Source organism: Oryx dammah, unplaced genomic scaffold (genome assembly GCF_014754425.2).
Source record: "Oryx dammah isolate SB20612 unplaced genomic scaffold, SCBI_Odam_1.1 HiC_scaffold_5, whole genome shotgun sequence".
NCBI lineage: Eukaryota > Metazoa > Chordata > Mammalia > Artiodactyla > Bovidae > Oryx > Oryx dammah.
Genome location: NW_024070189.1, coordinates 105,156,799 through 105,175,405, shown reverse-complemented (window position 1 = coordinate 105,175,405; position 18,607 = coordinate 105,156,799). Strand labels below are relative to the sequence as shown.

At 41.0% G+C, this 18,607-nt stretch overlaps 1 protein-coding gene across 4 annotated transcripts in view; it reads right to left on the bottom strand.

Moving 5' to 3' along the window:
• The window catches only part of ZNF879 (zinc finger protein 879), a 55,005-nt gene that overhangs the window by 9,698 nt on the left and 26,700 nt on the right, over window positions 1-18,607 (bottom strand). For 3 of the 4 annotated variants that reach the window (XR_005721165.1, XR_005721163.1, XR_005721162.1), the window contains one exon: window positions 11,665-11,752. The gene's annotated coding sequence lies outside the window, so the exon portion shown is untranslated. Of the gene's footprint in view, window positions 1-11,664; window positions 11,753-13,487; window positions 13,837-18,607 lie in introns of those variants that run through there. The other variant, XR_005721164.1, reaches the window with a different exon arrangement.

The following is an 18,607-nucleotide window of genomic DNA, read 5'->3' as shown; positions in this document are numbered from 1 at the left end:
GCAAAGAGTCGAACACGACTGAGCGACTGAACTGAACTGAATCAGGTGTGACACAAATCAGATTTCCTATGATTAAACAGTAGGGCTTCCCAGGTGGCACTAGTGGTAAAGAACCCCTCTGCCAATGCTGGCGACATAAGACACGTAGATTTGATCCCTAGTTGGGGAAGATCCCCCAGAGGAGGAAATGGCAACCCACTCCAGTATTCTTGCCTGGAGAATCCCATGGACAGAGGAGCCTGGTGAGCTACAGTCCGTAAGGTTGCAAAGAGTTGGACACAAGTGAAGTGAGTTAGCACACTTGATAACACAGTGGAGGTGACAAATAGATTCAAGGGATGTCATCTGGTAGACAGAGCACCTGAAGAACTATGGATGGAGTCTGTAACACTGTACAGGAGGCAGTGACCAAAACCATCCCAAAGGAAAATAAATACAAAACGGCAAAGCGGTTGTCTGAGGAGGCTTTACAAATAGCTGAGGAAAGAAGAGAGGTGAAAGGCAAGGGAGAAAGGGAAAGATATACACAACTGAATGCAGAGTTCCAGAGAACAGCAAGGAGAAATAAGAAGGCCTTTTAAAATTAAAAATGCAAAGAAATAGAGGAAAACAGCTGAATGGGAAAGACTACAGATTTCTTCAAGAAAAGTGGAGATATCAAGGGACTGTTTCATGCAAGGATGGGCAGGACAAAAGACAGAAATAGCAAGGACTTAACAGAAACAGAAGAGATTAAGAAGAGGTGGCAAGAATATATAGAAGAACTATACAAAAAAGATCTTCATGACCTGGATAACCACGATGGTATGGTCATTCACCTAGAGCCAGACATCCTGGAGGGTGAAGTCAAGTGGGCCGTAGGAAGCATCGCTATGAACAAAGCTAGTGGAGGTGATGGAATTCCAGCCAAGCTATTTAAAATCTGAGAGATAATGCTGTGAAAGTGCTGCACTCAATATGCCAGCAAGTTGGAAAACTCAGCAGTGGCCACAGGACGGGAAAAGGTCAGTTTTCATTTCAATCACAAAGAAGGGCACTGCCAAAGAACGTTCAAACTACGGTACAATTGGACTTATTTCACAGGCTAGCAAGGTTACGCTCAAAATCCATCAACCTAGGTTTCAGCAGTATGTGAGCCAAGAACTTCCAGTTGTATAAGCTAGGTTTAGAAAAGGCAGAGGAACAAGAGACCAAATTGCTAACATTTCTTGTATCATAGAGAAAGTAACAGAATTCGAGAAAAACATCTACTTCTACTTCACTGACTTTGAATGTGTGGATCACAACAAACTATGGAAAATTCTTAAAGCGATGGGAATACCAGACTATCTTACTTGTCTCCTGAGAAACCTGTATGCAGGTCAAGAAGTAACAGCTACAACCTGACCTGGAACAATGGACTGGTTCCAAATGGGGAAAGTTCAGTCACTCAGTTGTGTCTGACTCTTTGTGACCCCACGGACTGCAGCATGACAGGCTTCCTTGTCCATCAGCAACTCCCGAGCCTACTCAAATTCATGTCCATCTTGTCCATGATGCCATCCAACCATCTCATCCTCTGTTGTCCCCTTCTCCCGCCTTCAATCTTTCCCAGCACCAGGATCTTTTCCAAAGAATTAGTTCTGCACATCAGGTGGCCAAACTATTGCAGCTTCAGCATCAGTCCTTCCAATGTATATTCAGGGCTGATTTCCTTCAGGATTAACTGCTTGGATCTCCTCGCAGTCCAAGGGACTCTTCAAGAGTCTTCTCCAACACCACAGTTCAAAAGCATCAATTCTTTGGCGCTCAGCTTTCTTTACAGTCCAACTCTTACATCCAGACATGACTACTGGAAAAACCATAGCTGTGACTAGATGGACCTCTGTTAGCAAAGTAATGTCTCTGCTTTTTAATATGCTCTCTAGGTTGGTTATAACTTTTCTTCCAAGGAGCAAGTGTCTCTTAATTTCATGGTTGCTGTCACCATCTGCAGTGATTTTGGAGCCCCCAAAATTAAAGTGTGTCAGTTTCTATTGTTTCCCCATCTATTTGCCATGAAGTCATGGGACTGGATGCCATGATCTTTGTTCTTTGAATGTTGAGTTTTAAGCCAACTTTTTCACTCTCCTCTTTCACTTTCATCAAGAGGCTCTTTAGTTCTTCTTTGTTTTCTGCCATAAGGGTGGTGTCATCTGCATATCTGAGGTTATTGATATTTCTCCCGGCAATCTTGATTCAAGCTTGTACTTCATCCGGCCTGGCATTTTGCACGATATACTCTGCATATAAGTTAAATAAGAAGGGTGACAATATACAGCCTTGACGTGCTCCTCTCCCAATTTGGACCAGTCTGTTGTTCCATGTCGAGTTTTAACTGTTAGAAATTGCGAAAGGAGTACATCAAAGGAGTACACCCTGCTTATTTAACTTATATGCAGAATCAGTTCAGTCGCTCAGTCATGTCCGACTCTTTGCGACTCCATGAATCGCAGCATGCCAGGCCTCCTGTCCATCACCAACTCCCGGAGTTCACTCAGACTCACGTCCATCGAGTCAGGGATGCCATCCAGCCATCTCATCCTCGGTCGTCCCCTTCTCCTCCTGCCCCCAATCCCTCCCAGCATCAGAGTCTTTTCCAATGAGTCAACTCTTCGCATGAGGTGTCCGAAGTACTGGAGCTTCAGCTTTAGCATCATTCCTTCCAAAGAACACCCAGGGCTGATCTCCTTCAGAATGGACTGGTTGGATCTCCTTGCAGTCCAATGGACTCTCAAGAGTCTTCTCCAACACCACAGTTCAAACGCATCAATTCTTCGGTGCTCAGCCTTCTTCACAGTCCAACTCTCACATCCATACGTGACCACAGGAAAAACCATAGCCTTGACTAGACGGACCTTAGTCGGCAAAGTAATGTCTCTGCTTTTGAACATACTATCTAGGTTGGTCATAACTTTTCTTCCAAGGAGTAAGCGTCTTTTAATTCCATGGTTGCAGTCACCATCTGCAGTGATTTTGGAGCCCCCCAAAATAAAGTCTGGCACTGTTTCTACTGTTTCCCCATCTATTTCCCATGAAGTGATGGGACTAGATGCCATGATCTTTGTTTTCTGAATGTTGAGCTTTAAGCCAACTTTTTCACTCTCCTCTTTCATTTTCATCAAGAGGCTTTTTAGTTCCTCTTCACTTTCTGCCATAAGGGTGGTGTCATCTGCATATCTGAGGTCATTGATATTTCTCCTGGCAACCTTGATTCCAGCCTGTGTTTCTTCCAGTCCAGCGTTTCTCATGATGTACTCTGCATAGAAGTTAAATAAACAGGGTGACAATATACAGCCTTGACGTACTCCTTTTCCTATTTGGAACCAGTCTGTTGTTCCATGTCCAGTTCTAACTGTTGCTTCCTGACCTCCATACAGATTTCTCAAGAGGCAGGTTAGGTGGTCTGGTATTCCCATCTCTTTCAGAATTTTCCACAATTTATGGTGATCCACACAGTCAAAGGCTTTAGCATAGTCAATAAAGCAGAAATAGATGTTTTTCTGGAACTCTTGCTTTTTCCATGATCCAGCAGATGTTGGCAATTTGATCTCTGGTTCCTCTGCCTTTTCTAAAACCAGCTTGAACATCAGGGAGTTCACGGTTCACGTTATTGCTGAAGTCTGGCTTGGAGAATTTTGAGCATTACTTTACTAGCATGTGAGATGAGTGCAATTGTGCAGTAGTTTGAGCATTCTTTGGCATTGCCTTTCTTTGGGATTGGAATGAAAACTGACCTTTTCCAGTCCTATGGCCACTGCTGAGTTTTCCAGATTTGCTGGCATATTGAGTGCAGCCCTTTCACAGCATCATCTTTCAGGATTTGGAACAGCTCAACTGGAATTCCATCACCTCCACTAGCTTTGTTCGTAGTGACGCTTTCTAAGGCCCACTTGACTTCAGATTCCAGGATGTCTGGCTCTAGATGAGTGATCACATCATCATGATTATCTGGGTCGTGAAGATCTTTTTTGTACAGTTCTTCCGTGTATTCTTGCCATCTCTTCTTAATATCTTCTGCTTCTGTTAGGTCCAGACCATTCTGTCCTTTATCGAGCCCATCTTTGCATGAAATGTTTCCTTGGTATCTCTAATTTTCTTGAAGAGATCTCTAGTCTTTCCCATTCTGTTGTTTTCCTCTGTTTCTTTGCCTTGATCGCTGAAGAAGGCTTTCTTATCTCTTCTTGCTATTCTTTGGAACTCTGCATTCAGATGCTTATATCCTTCCTTTTCTCCTTTGCTATTCACAGAATACATCATCTGAAATGCTGGACTGTATGAATCCCAAGCTGGAATCAAGATTACCAAGAGAAATATCAAAACCTCAGATGTGCAGATCATACCACTCCAATGGCAGAAAATGAAGAGGACCTAAAGAGTCTCTGAATAAGGGTGAAAGAAGAGAGTGAAAAAGCTGGCTTAAAACTCAACATTCAAAAAACTAAGATCATGGCATCCAATCTCATCACTTCATGGCAAATATAAAGGGAAAAAATGGAAGCAGTGACAGATTTTATTTTCTTGGGTTCCAAAATCACTGCAGACAGTGACTGCAGCCATAAAATTAAAAGATGCTTGCTCCTTGGAAGGAAAGCTATGATAAATGTAAATAGCATATTAAAAAGCAGAGACATTGCTTTGCTGACAAAGGTCCATATAGTCAAAACTATGGTTTTTCCAGTAGTCATGTACAGATGTGAGAGTTGGACCATAAAGATGGCTGAGTGTTGAAGACCTGATGCTTTCAAACTGTGGTGCTGGTGAAGGTTCTTGAGAGTCCCTTGGACTGCAAGATCTAACCAGTCAATCCTAAAGGAAATCAGTCCTGAATATTCACTGGAAGGACTGATGTTGAAGTTTAAACTCCAATACTTTGGCCACCTGATGCATAGAGCTGACTCATTTGAAAAGACCCTAATGGTGAGAAAGATTGAAGGCAAAAAGAGAAAGGGGTAACAGAGAACGAGATGACTGGATGGCATCACCTATTCAATGGACATGTATTTGAGCGAACTCCAGGAGTTAATGGAGGACAGAGAAGACTCCTGTGCTGCAGTTCACTGGATCACAAAGAACTGCACATGATTTAGCAAGTGAACAACAACAAAAAAACCATATCATATTCAAACACAGAAAACCAAAAATAAAGAAAAAAATACATGTTACCTATACAGGAACAAACACATGTTATCTAAGAATTACAGTAGATCTCATGAGAAATCACAGAAATATGAAGATAAATATTTAAAGTACTTAAAGAAAACACTAACCTACAATTCCATATTCACGGAAATCAAAGTGATGAGAAATATTTTCTCAGACAAAAAATTCATTACCAGCAGATCTGTCCTGCAAGAAAATGATGAAAGAAGTTCTTCAGGGAGAAAGAAAATAACGCAGATCAGAAATGTGAATCTACATTAAGGAAGAGTGACAAAGAAGGAATAAATCAAGATATTTTTCTTATTCTTAATTGATCTAAAAGACAGCTGTTTAATTAAAGTAATAATAACAGTGAATTTGGTGACTATAGTAAGTGGTGAGTAAAATGACTGACAATAATGCCATAAGAGATGGGCGGGAAGAATTGGGATTACTCTGTCATCAAGGTATTTGCCGTACGTAGGAAGTATTATTCAAAGGTAGACTCACAATTAGTGGTAATTTATACTGCAAACTGCAGGACAACCATTTATTAAAAAAAAAAAAGTATTACTGATACGTAGAGATGGTACAAAGATCTGTGTTGCCAGTGGTTTGGAGTAGGGCAGGGGAAGATTGTTGAATAGGTGGAGTAAAGAGAAATTTTTTGGACAGTGAAACTATTCTGTATAATACTGTAATGGTGGATAGAAGACACAATGCATTTTTCAAAACTCATAGAAATTTACAACACAGAGTGAAATTTAATGTATGCAAATTTTTTGTATGCAAATTTTAAAAAGTCATTTACGATGTTGGGGGATCCCAGGATGGAACAGAGTCTGAGAGAACCATCTAAACATAACACAAATGTATGACATAACCTAATGAAGGAAGTGGTACAAACGATGCCGACATTCTTAACTCTGGAAATGAGTGGAGGCTGTAAGACAAAAGGAACTGTACATAAGTATTGTACTCTGGTCGATAAAGTAGTTTTTTTCAGTAAAGTAGTTTTTTGTTGTTGTTGTCGTCGTTCGGTCGCTGAGTCGTCTATGACTCTTTCCAAGTCCAAGGACATAGCACTCCAGCCTCCTCTGTCCTTCCAATGAATATTCAGGGTTGATTTCCTTTGGGATTGACTGGTTTGGTCTCCTTGGAGTCCAAAGGACTCTCAAGAGTCTTCCCCAACACCACAGTTCAAGAGAATCAATTCTTCAGCACTCAGCTTTCTTTATTGGTCCAACTCTCACATCCATTCATGACTACTGGAAAAACCATCGCTTTGACTATATGGACCTTTGCCAACAAAGTGATGTCTCTTTTTCACACATATAGACTGGAATTGAATGGTTAAAGTCAAAGGATGGCAGATGGTGGGAGCTATGTTTCTCACTGTTGTTGGAATGGGAGGTTACAGGTAAGGAAGGGGAGCAGGCTTGAAATTTCCCCGTGGTAATAAATTAGAGTTGGAGATATCAGCATGAACTAATACATAGCTTAACACAGACACAAGAGGTTACATATAGCAATGTACACACACACACAAACACAGATGGTTACATATAAAAATACACACACACATACACACAGGTTAGTATACACATATATTTCCTTGTCAGCTAAGAGAATCTAAAAGCAAAGACACCCCAGTAGCAATGAGTAAACCTAAGGCCCAGATCTTGTTTTTAATATAATTCTCCAAGAAAAAGAACCAAGGCTACTAGAGAAATAGCTGATTTTGATACTGGGAAGCCTAGAGCATCTTATAGCATCCAAGGTAAGAAAGCGATCCAAAAGCAAAACAAAAAAAGTACACACTGATAGTTGTATGTCAAAGGGGCAGGGTAAAAAGTGAAAGAGCTCCTACTGGCCAAAGATGGAACAATTTAAGCAAACAAAATAAAGCAGTACTAGATTACAACCTAAAATATAAAATAAGAATCTGTGAATCCATATTGATATAAATGGGGAAGAAGTGACAATCCTCCATTTAGAATTCCAGATAATTTATGTAGATTCTCTACCCTCAAGGAGATGGAACATAACCCCCTCCTCCTTACATGTGGGCTGCACATAGTGACTTCTGTTCAAAAAGGACAGTGTGGGAAGATGGAAAAAGATAGAAAGTTTGCCATAGAGAAACCTGGCAAAAATACCTCAGTTAGGTGATTAGGTCAATGTCAACAGTGATGAGTTATGTTATTAATATGTAGTTTTGATGATGTAACAGGAATTACACTTTATATCTAATTCTCCCCCAAATCTCTAACTTCAGCCCTACATTAAGGAAAACATCAGACATACCATAACAGAGGAACATTCTACAAAACATCTATCTAACCAATACTTTTCAAAACTGTTATGGTCATCAAAAATGAGGAAAGGTGAGAAACTGAGAGCCAGGAGGAGCCTAAGGGAAATATGACAACTAAATGTAACACGGCATCCTGGATGGGATCCTGGAACAGAAAAAGGACTCAGAGAAAAACTAAAGAAATCTGAATAAAGCACAGACTTTAGTTAATTACAGTGTATCAATACTGGCTCATTACCTACAATAAATATTTCATAATAATGAAAAAAGTCAATAATAGGGAAAACTGGGTACAGGGTGTATGGTAATTATGGTAGTATCTTTGCAATCTGAAACTATCCTGAAAAAAAAAATTTTAAATAGTGACAATAACAAAAACAAATATTGATTTACTGCCAAAAAAAGTTAAGTGAGAAACTATAAATCAATAGCACCGAGTCCTATGTACCTTTTCCCCACCAGATAAATTACATGCTGCATGGAAATAGAAGCGAATAAGGAATATTGGTAGAATCTGGAAATATCCTGCTTTTTCCAAAAATTATGTTTGTTTGCTATTTGATTTTTCTAACAGACAGCAGAGAGAAATTCACCTTTTAGGACCCTTAATGAAGAAAGAAGCTGAAATTGAGTATTACCACTGAACTGATTCAAATGAAGTAATGAGATCTGTAATTGGGTCACTTTGGCTCCAAGAGACTTAATCAAAAGGGTTATATACTAAATTACTGGTACACAATTTGCATCTCCACTGGTTCTGCATTGCAAACATTTCTCTACATCTTCCTTTAGCCAAAATCAAGTAAGTCTCTCCAGCTTGGGGGTGTGGGAAAGCTCAGACAGTGGAAGTCCTACCTCTTGACAGAGGGTAGGCCAGGTTACTGCTGGGTTTTGCTTTGCAGTGAATTGTGCTGATCTTATATTCTGGTTTCTGGAAACATCCATCTTCTTGTAACTAAAGAATCGAAATAAAGTCTAGCCTAGAGATTTTAGGACCAAATCTGGCAGATTCTAAAATAATGCTGTTATTAACAATAGTGACAGCTAGCATTTATTGAGATTTAATCTGAGCTGCTCTTAATACTTTACATAATACTTTTTCAGAGCATGTTAACTGTATAGACTGTCTTGTCTGGGTTCAAAAGTCAGCTGTACTACTGTGAGATCTCTTCAGGAAAATCAGAGATACCAAGGGAACATTTCATGCAAAGATGGGCACAATAAAGGACAGAAATGGTACGGACCTAACAGAAACAGAAGATATTAAGAAGAGGTGGCAAGAATACAGAGAAGAACTGTACAAAAAAAGATCTTCATGACCCAGATAATCACAAAGGTGTGATCACTCACCTAGAGACAGACATCCTGGAGTGTGAAGTCAAGTGGGCCTTTTAGAAAACATCAGGATTGGGAACTCATGTACACCCATGGCGGATTCATGTCAATGTATGGCAAAACCAATACAGTATTGTAAAGTAAAATTTAAAAAAATAATAATAATTTAAAAAAAAGAAAACATCACTATGAACAAAGCTAGTGGAGGTGATGGAATTCCAGTAGAGCTATTTCAAATCCTGAAAGATGATGCTGTAAAAGAGCTGCATTCAATATGCCAACAAATTTGGAAAACTCAGCAGTGGCCACAGAACTGGAAAAGGTCAGTTTTCATTCCAATCCCAAAGAAAGGCAATGCCAAAGAATGCTCAAACTATGCACAATTGCACTCATCTCACATGCTAGCAAAGTAATGCTCAAAATTCTCCAAGCTAGGCTCCAACAGTACGTGAACCATTCAAGTTAGATTTAGAAAGGGCAGAGAAATCATAGATCAAATTGCCAACATCCACTGGATCATAGAAAAAGCAAGAGAGTTCCAGAAAAACATCTACTTCTGCTTCATTGACTACACTAAAGCCTTTGACTGTGCATCACAACAAACTGGAAAATTCTTCAAGAGATGGGAATACCAGACCACCTTACCTGCCTCCTGAGAAACCTGTATGCAGGTCAAGAAGTAACAGTTAGAACTGGATATGGAACAATGGACTGGTTCAAAATTGGGAAAGGAGTACGTCAGGGCTGTGTACTGTCATCCTGCTTATTTAACTTATATGCAGAATACATCATGTGAAATGCCAGGCTGGATGAAGCACAAGCTGGTAGGGAGAAATATCAATAACCTTAGATATGCAGATGATACCACCCTTATAGCAGAAAGCAAAGAGGAACTAAAGAGCCTCTTGGTGAAAGTGAAAGAGGAGAGTGAAAAAGTTGGCTTAAAACTCAACATTCAAAAAACAAAGATCATGGCATCCAGTCTCATCACTTCATGGCAAATAGACGGGGAAACAATGGAAACAGTGACACACTTTATTTTCTTGGGCTCCAAGATCACTGCAGATGGTGACTGCAGCCATGAAATTAAAAGACACCTGCTTCTTGGATGAAAAGCTATGACAAACCTAGACAGTATATTAAAAAGCAGAAACATTACTTTGCCAACAAAGGTCCATCTAGTCAAATCTATGCTTTTTCCAGTAGTCATGTATGGATGTGAGTTGGACCATAAAGAAAGCTGAGTGCCAAAGAATTGATCTTTTGAACTGTACTGTTTTGGAAGACTCTTAAGAGTCCCTTGGACTAAAAGGAGATCAAACCAGTCAATCCCAAAGGAAATCAATCCTGAGTATTCATTGGACGTACTGAGGCTGAAGCTGAAGCTCCAATACTTTGGCTACCTAATGTCAAGAGCCGACTCACTAGCAAAGACCCTGATGCTGGGAAAGACTGAAGGCAGAAGGAGACGGGGACGACAGAGGATGAGATGGCTGGATGGTGTCACTGACTCTATGGACATGAGTTTGAGCAAGCTCCGGGAGATGGTGAAAGACAGGGACACCTGTCATGCTGCAGTCCATGGGGTCGCAAAGAGTTGAACACGACTGAGCAACTGAACAACAACAAAACTGTGATTAATAAGTTAATTGCTTCTCTGTGCCCCAGTTTCCCCATCTGTAAAATGCACATATTAGCAGTCCTCTATTAGCAAGTTTAAATGAGGCATGTATGTTACTAACTACACTTACAAATGAGGAAATAGAGCACAGAGGAAGAAAATAATTTTATTTCACCACATTCCTAGTCTACATGTGAACTCATAAAATCAACTTTCAGAATCCACATTTTCAAACTGTGGGCTACCACTACTTTTTGGAAAAGCAGCCAGTGACAAACCAGGGAAGAAAGTTGGTGTTGGGAGAATAACAGAACTTCCATGTAGAAATATTTCATAAGCATTTGGGAATGACACACTGGATCTTTAGGGAAAAGTTCAGGTCTGAGGAGAGAGATTCGATAAAGATCCTAAGAAAAATCAGAGTTAAATAATGAAAAGAGATCTCAAAAGGACCAAGAAACAAGAGCTGGAGGGGGAACAAAAGAGAAGGAGACAGAGGCACCCAATGGATGAGAGGGATATGAGATGGCTTAGCATCACAGCTGCACAAGGCAGAGAGAGTGACAAGAAAGAGGGAGTCCTTTGTCCTCCCCAAAGCCAGCCTGAGAGCCCAGGTCAAGTTCAGTTCCTTCTGTGATGCTCACCTAATCTTCAGTATCAGTCCTAACCTTCAGTATCAGTGCAAAATAACTCCACTTGTCCAATCTCTTCTCTGAATTTTCTTGGGCATTTGGTCATTTCCTAAGATCAGTACCAAACTCCCTGAGGACAGAATTAACACCTCTCCTCTCTATATCCCCTCTGTATCCCCAGGGCCATGCACAGTACCCTGTACATCGTCAGTGCTCAACAAATAGCTATTGAGCATGTCTCTTGGCCCTTCCATGGCTTTGCTCCAGTGACACTCTATCACCTGTGAAGATAAAGACTGCCTATACCCCATACTCTTCACCAAGCACCTATCCTATCTGGAAGCTTATGTTCAGAGCCGACTCAATCTTTGCTCATGAAGTGAGTTTGGGGGTGAATTAAGAGTGACCTCTGTCTAGGGACAGAGGATGCACATTCCTCAGCAATCCCTTGACAAGTCCAAGATCATGGGAAAAATCTATCAGACTCTAGATTCACCATAGTTTTCATTGGAAAGCAAAGTAGCTGGACAAAGAATGGAAATACGTCCACCATCTCTGAACACAGTGGGAAATTCATGAAAAAGACAAAATTTACTTACTGTCACCTGAGCAGGCAGCAAATCCAAGGCCATTCTTTTCTTCTCAGTTTTCCTGTCAAGGGAGAGCAGAGTGCTTGACAAGGTAGGTCTGTAAAGAAAAAAGGTGTCATGAAGAACTCTGGTGTCAAAACATGGCTTGGAAAAAGGAAGTTACAACTACCCCTAATGTCCATTAGATCTGAACAAAGCCATGCCATATAAATGACTCAAACCACGTTTAAAAGTGTGCCTACTAAGCCAATTAAGTTCTAAGACAATTTGCCAACCTCCACCTCCACCTTGTATTAACCATACTTCTAATTTCCATATATAGATGCTTTTTAACATCCGCTGGGCTCTATTAGCTGTATCTAAGCAAATTGCAACTCATCACAGACTTCTGGGGTCCTGAAGATAGTTTTAAACTATACATTCAAACGGTCACAGCAAATGTGAGTGTCCCAGATTGCCACTTTCAAACATATCTAGCCAATCCTAAGCCTGTTTGCCTTGCTTCACCATTTCCTTCCTGAAGAAACCACAATAAACATGTTTGCCCACACGTGTCGTCCCTTTTTCTATGGAGTTGTTAGGGGAAGCACACTGATTGAAACCACACACCCTGGCCAGGCACCACAGTAACTATCTGCATGAGTTGTTTTACGACAGGACGTCCTGGTAAGGAACAGGGAACTAAGAAGCTTCCACCAACCAGAAGAGTTCGGGAAAGGTCAAAAGGAGACATCACCTGTCTGACCACCTCCCAGAATCCTTCTCTCTAGCATCCATCTTGGCTGAACAAGGTGTGCACCACCAGGAAAGACTCTGAGTCAGAACGACTGGCTAAGGACAACCCGGACACTAATCCCATCACCATAAAACCCGAGACTGCGAGCCACGCGGCAGAGCAGTTCTCCTGGGTTCCCTTACCCTGCTGCTCTCCACCCGGGTGCCCTTTCCCAATAAAGTCTCTTGCTTTGTCAGCACATGTGTCTCCTCGGACAGTTCATTTCCGAGTGTTAGACAAGAGCCCAGTTTCGGGCCCTGGAAGGGGTCCCCCTTCCTGCAACAGAATGACCAGCACGTGTTTCTGAGTGGCTCCTTCCTGGACGGCTGTGTTCTTTCCAGGGAACTGTCACACATAATGCACACCAATTCGGATGCCACTCCTAAACACAAATTCCACAGGTGCCACCTCTTTTAGCATCCACAGCTCCCCAAATCCTTTGTTCTTCATACACAAACCCCAACTGGGAAAGCCAGGTAAGAGAAGTAGGCAGACCACTGTCAGAGAAGAGTGGTGGTCCAGGCTGCCTGCACTAGCCACCGAAGTTTGCACGAGGCTCTGCAAACCGAGTATGCGTGTACTGTCAACCAGAGGAGGAAAGCTGCTGTACCAGCACCATAGTTACTCTATGGTACACATCTCCCCATCTTGTATCCTGCATGTATTATTTAATCCGCACAACCACTCTAAAAAGTACTGCTACCTCAAATTACGGCTGTGAGGGAGACTGAGAACCAGGGAGTCTAGTGACCTTCCCCAAGAAACAAAACTGCTAAGTATACAGTAGAGGCAAAAAGGACCACGGTGAAGTCCAAAGCCCCAGTTAATGTGGCAAATTAGCTGTCTACCTCTACCTCATTTTCTTCACTGTAAAACAGGATCTACCTGTTATCTGAGGTTGAAATGAATTCATTCATTCAAGGCGCCAGACTAGTTACTGGCACAGATGAGGTCTCCACAGGCATTGCTATTGTTACTGTCTGTTTGATCAGAAATCTCTGAATAGCCAGCCACAAAAGACTCCCACCAACAGCAGTCCCGGACCACCCCAACTCACCTGACGGGGCGCTCTCTCCCCGCGACTCTCCCTGGGGAGGGGTGGGAGTGGGGGCAGGGCAGCGACTCCCCTTGAAGCATCGCGGCCTGGGCCGTGCAGACCGCCTCCAGACCCCCTCGGCCTCGGTATCTCCCTGGGGCCTGCGCGCAGCCCCGCCCGGCCGGCCACACCTCCCAGCCCAGACCCGCACACGTGCTGGCTCTGACTGCACTGGAAGATGCAACCGAGAGGTTCTCAGTCCCTGGCAGGCCGCCCTTGCAGAGCCGGGATCACCCGCGCCACGAGCCCCGAGAAAGCCGCGAGCCTTCCTTGCAGCCCCGCAAACCCAGGAGAACTACGACTCCCGGCATGCCTATGGCCTCGCGCCTACTACACTTCCCAGGGGCGCCGTTGGCGCCGCCACTTCGCAGACGGGAATGTTCCCCCTTCTGGGGAGCTGTTGGGCCTAGGTGTCTGCTGGGGTCGCAATGCGAGGGACTGTTCACGTTAACAAATAAGGCGGGTGATCTCCAAAACGCTTCCTGCCTAAATCAGCTGCGTGACTTGTTTTGTTAGGCAAAATCATTTGAATAAAAACCCTGAATTTTGACGCCTTTAAGGTCGGTGCTACCTAGCTCCTACCAGCTAGTTTTGTTTTTAATTATTTTAATAGTGTACACGGAGGATAATGTATGAACAGGTATGTTTAAGCACAATAAAACTAACAACTATATACTCAACATTCTGCTTCAAAAGAGAACTTGACCAGAATCTCGGAAGACCTGTCCACGATGTTCTCCATTTTTCTAAACTGTGTTAAGCATTTCCTGGCTTAGCCTGATTAGTACATCTCAAGCAGGTGCCCCTAAAACAATGTGCTTACTTTTGCAAGGTGTTTCATCTTTATGCAAATAGAATCTGCTATATGTTTTTCTGTGACTTACATGCTGAATGTGACTTACATGCTAAACTTATTAGGTTCACCTATCTTCATATATGAAAAGTTTATTCATTTTCACTGTTGTATGATTGCATTATTCATTCATTTAACAAAGTATATTTAACACTTGTCTTGCACCTGGCTTTGATGTAGATGCTAGAAATAAACCAGTAAATAAAACTGGCACAACATCTGCATTCATGCAGCTTAAATTGTCAAGGGGAGAGAAAGAAGAAAAATAATAGCAAAAATAACTCAGCCATTTAAAAGAAAAAATGAAATAATGCCATTTGCAGCAAAATACATAGGCCTAGAGATGATCATACTAAGTGAAATAAATCAGGCGGAGAAAGACAAGTATCGTATCACTTATATGTGGCATCTAAAAAAGTGATACAAATGAATTTATTTACAAAACAGAAACAGATTCACAGACACAGAAAACAAATTTATGGTTATCAAGGGGAAAAGGGGTAGAGGAAGGATAAATTAGAATTTAGGGATTTTCAAATACAAACTACATAAAATAAACAACAAGGTCCTACTGTATAGTACAGGGAACTATATTCAATATCTTGTAATAAACTATAAGGGAAAATAACCTGAAAAAGAATATGTATAGCTGCATAACTGAATCACTTTGCTGTACACCAGAAACTAACAAAACATTATAAATCAACTCTATGTAAATAAAATAAATAAATGGTATGTATTTAGATACTGACACAGCTAATAAGAACAAGAAAGGGGACCAGGACCCTTGATAAGAGCGATTTTACAATTTTACACAAAGTGGTTAAGACATGTTTGACCGACAAAGTCAAACATTTGAAGAAGGACCTGCAGAAGATGAGAAGTGAGCCAAAGTAAATATCTGGTGGAAAGCTTTCTGACAGACCAACAGGCAGATGCCCTATGGTAGGAACATACCTGGCCTATTGAGGAGACAATAAGATTACAGTTGCTGCAACCAAAATAAGGAGACAGAGAAGTAGGAGATCAGAGGCAAGAGGACTAAATTTATAGGCTCTTATTGGTCATTATGCCACTGGATTTGACTCTGAAAGAGAATGCTCTGGGCACTGCAGAGATAAACTCTTATGTCCATTTTTTTAGTGATCACTGACTGCTGTGCTAAGAATAAACTAAAAGTTCAAAGGAAGAAGTACAGCGACTAAGACTAGAAGGCTAGTGTAGTAAATCTGTGAGAGAAGACAGGAGTTTGGACTAAGTAGAAGTTATGAGAAGTGTCTGGAAATACTAAAATTCAAAATATGGAAAAGATGAGAATGTTAACATTGGAATATTATGTTTTTTCAACTAGGAAGTATATCTATTCCTTTTAAACAGTCCTGGTAATTATATTATTTTTAAAAAAATATTCTTTATGCTCATTCATCTGATTATAAAAATTAAGAATTAGCTTGTCTCTTAGCCACTGCAGTGAGGAGCCCATGAACTGCAGTGAAGAGTAGCCCCCACTTGCTGCAAGTAGAGATAAGTCCTTGCAGCAACAAAGACCGAGCACAGCCAATGAATAAATCCACTAAAAACAAAATTAGCTTGTCTCTTGATGTCCTTTTGCTGACCTAAAACAAATACACAGTCAGTTTTTTTCTCCAGCAAAATGGGTGTATTCAGGATTAACAAAGAATTGCAATTTGAGGTCTGTAAACATGGCTGTGCAAGTCCTCAGCAAAAATGGAGAAGAGCTCTCTTTTCTAGAGGGAAAAGGAGCGGCGAAGGCTATGATAAAGAGTCCACGGTGTTTTCACTGGCTGAGTCCTGACAGACTCTCACTGGCTGATCTCTTGCCGGCAAAGAAGGGGAAGTCTTTGCTTTTCCTCTTGGGTTCTTCCTGTTGTAGGGGTGACAAGCACCCCCTTCTGGTCTCCTATCTCTACTGAGGTTTCTGTTTACTGCTTTCTTACACTTTGTATTTGGGTTGGCCAAAAAATTCATTCAGGTTTCTGAATATTCCAATATTTTAAACCAAACACAATTTTATTTTCCGTCCTATTTAAAATGTTAAAAATACGAGCTAATAGGCTATCTAAATTTTAGTACTTCTGTATTCCATTTTCTCTCTCAGCTGTGAATTTTGGTAATTTCCTTAAGTTTTATAATTTATTTGCAATTAAGTTTATACTTAATCAGTTTCTTTACTGATGATGAGATGCTTGTGCTCAGTTGTATCCGACTCTTTTGAACCCCATGAACTAGCCCAGAAGGCTCCTGTATCTATGGATTTTTCCAGGCAAGGATACTGGAGTGGGGTGCCATTTCTTTCTCCAGGAGATCTCCCCGACCCAGGGATTGAACCCAGGTCTCTTGTGTCTCCTACAATAGCAGATGGATTCTTGACCATGTCTATTCCATCACTTCCTAATTTTCACTTTTGGTCTTGACATTTCTGTCTCTTTTTCACATTGTCACAGTCTAATTTTTATCTGTGCCCTCTCAGTTATTCCATGGACCCCTTTTACTTAGTTTTCTAGAGACAGCTGAAGCCAATCTCATTTTTCTTCTCTTTTAGGAAACATTCTTTTGTTTATTTCTCTATGTTTACTTATATAAATCTTCCCCACTCCCCATTTCCTGTATCTTTTAAGTACTTTTTTCTGTTTTTCTCCCTGTAGCTAGCACTTGTTTTTTTCCATTATTTTTGTCTGGGACAATAGAAAGGATAAGCCTCAATTCTTTTTCTCCTTTCTTCACTGGCAACATATTAAACTGTTATTCTTGGTGTACAGCTTTCACGACAATGTGAAAACCTCACATTTAATTCTTTGTCCTTTCCTCCATTTTATGGGAGGGGGTTCAAATTTATCTTCCAAGTTAAAAAACATAAAGGACTATTCTTCCACTTTCTCTTTCTAATATAGTTTACTGCTTTAAAAGAAATGACCATCTACTTTATTTGAAAAAATGTCTGCACTACATACAACATCCATGAAATAGTAAGAAACCTTGACCCAGCAGGCCGCTTGGGTCCACTGTAGTGTAACTGAAGGTCAACTACTTTTTCCCTTCTTTCTTGCCTCCTTTTCTCCTATCTTCCCTTCCTTTTTTTTTTTTAACAGTGGGAAAATAAGAAGAAAAATTGTAGAAAAGAAAAAAATAGGAATTGTTTCCAACTCTTCAAAATGTGAAAGGCTAAAATGAAATATATGTGAAGTGTGTAAAATTAAATTACAGTTTCTCTTCCATCTTATTCTCTTAATTAATCAGCTGAAAGGTTGAAAGATTGCTGCTGTAAGCTGTGTATTATGCCAGGATTCATGACCTCCGGAGGAGAGGATTTCGATCTGAGGTCAGAGACGAGGCCTAACTACTTGGAGCTTTCTGTGTAGCCACATTTGATTAAAGTATAATAGAGACAGGGAAAGCTTCTGACATAGACATCAGAAGGGGACAGAGTGTCCCCTTGCTAATTTTTAGTAAGGTGTTTTATGTCTGTTAGAAAGCTATTAAGTAAGAGAGACACCTCAAGGCTGAGGGAGTTTCACCAGGTCCTTCTTCCACAATATGCGCTTTTGAGATAGGATGGTACGAGGTGTGTCATCCCCCAGCCATAAAGCAATTGACAGGAATTCTGGTTTGTTGAGCCCAAGGTTTGAGAAAAGAAAAAAGTTAGTCTTAGGTGGAGCCATTTTGAAGAAAGGCAAATTCCTAAGCAAATACATAGTTTCGTTAACATAAGAAAAATGCATTGGTTAGCTCAAGGGAGAACCAGGTGTCATCAGTACAGAACTGAAAGAAGCCTCTTTTGATTTTGTGTAGAGAAGGGGAAAAAAAATCTGCCACTTGTAGTTTATTTCCTCCTGCTGCTTGGGGACCTCTGGCCTTCCTGCCTGTTACTCTCTCAATCTTAATGACATCCATCCCTATATGTACATGTGCAATTGAGGCTGATGGACTGGCTAGATTTAGGGAACACAAGAGTGCATACTATTTAAAATGCCATCCAAATACTACTGCAAACCTGAGTGTTACAATAGAAACATGCAATAAGTTATTTATATCTTCCTATCCTATATATTTAAACCTTTAGACATTTAAGGGATATTTGTACGCACACATTTAAGAGTGATTGCAAGGTCTTCCCTGGTGATTGAGTGGTTGGCAATCCACTTGCCAGTGCAGGGACATGGATTCGACCCTGGTGCAAGATTCTACATGCCACGGGCAGCTAAGCCCA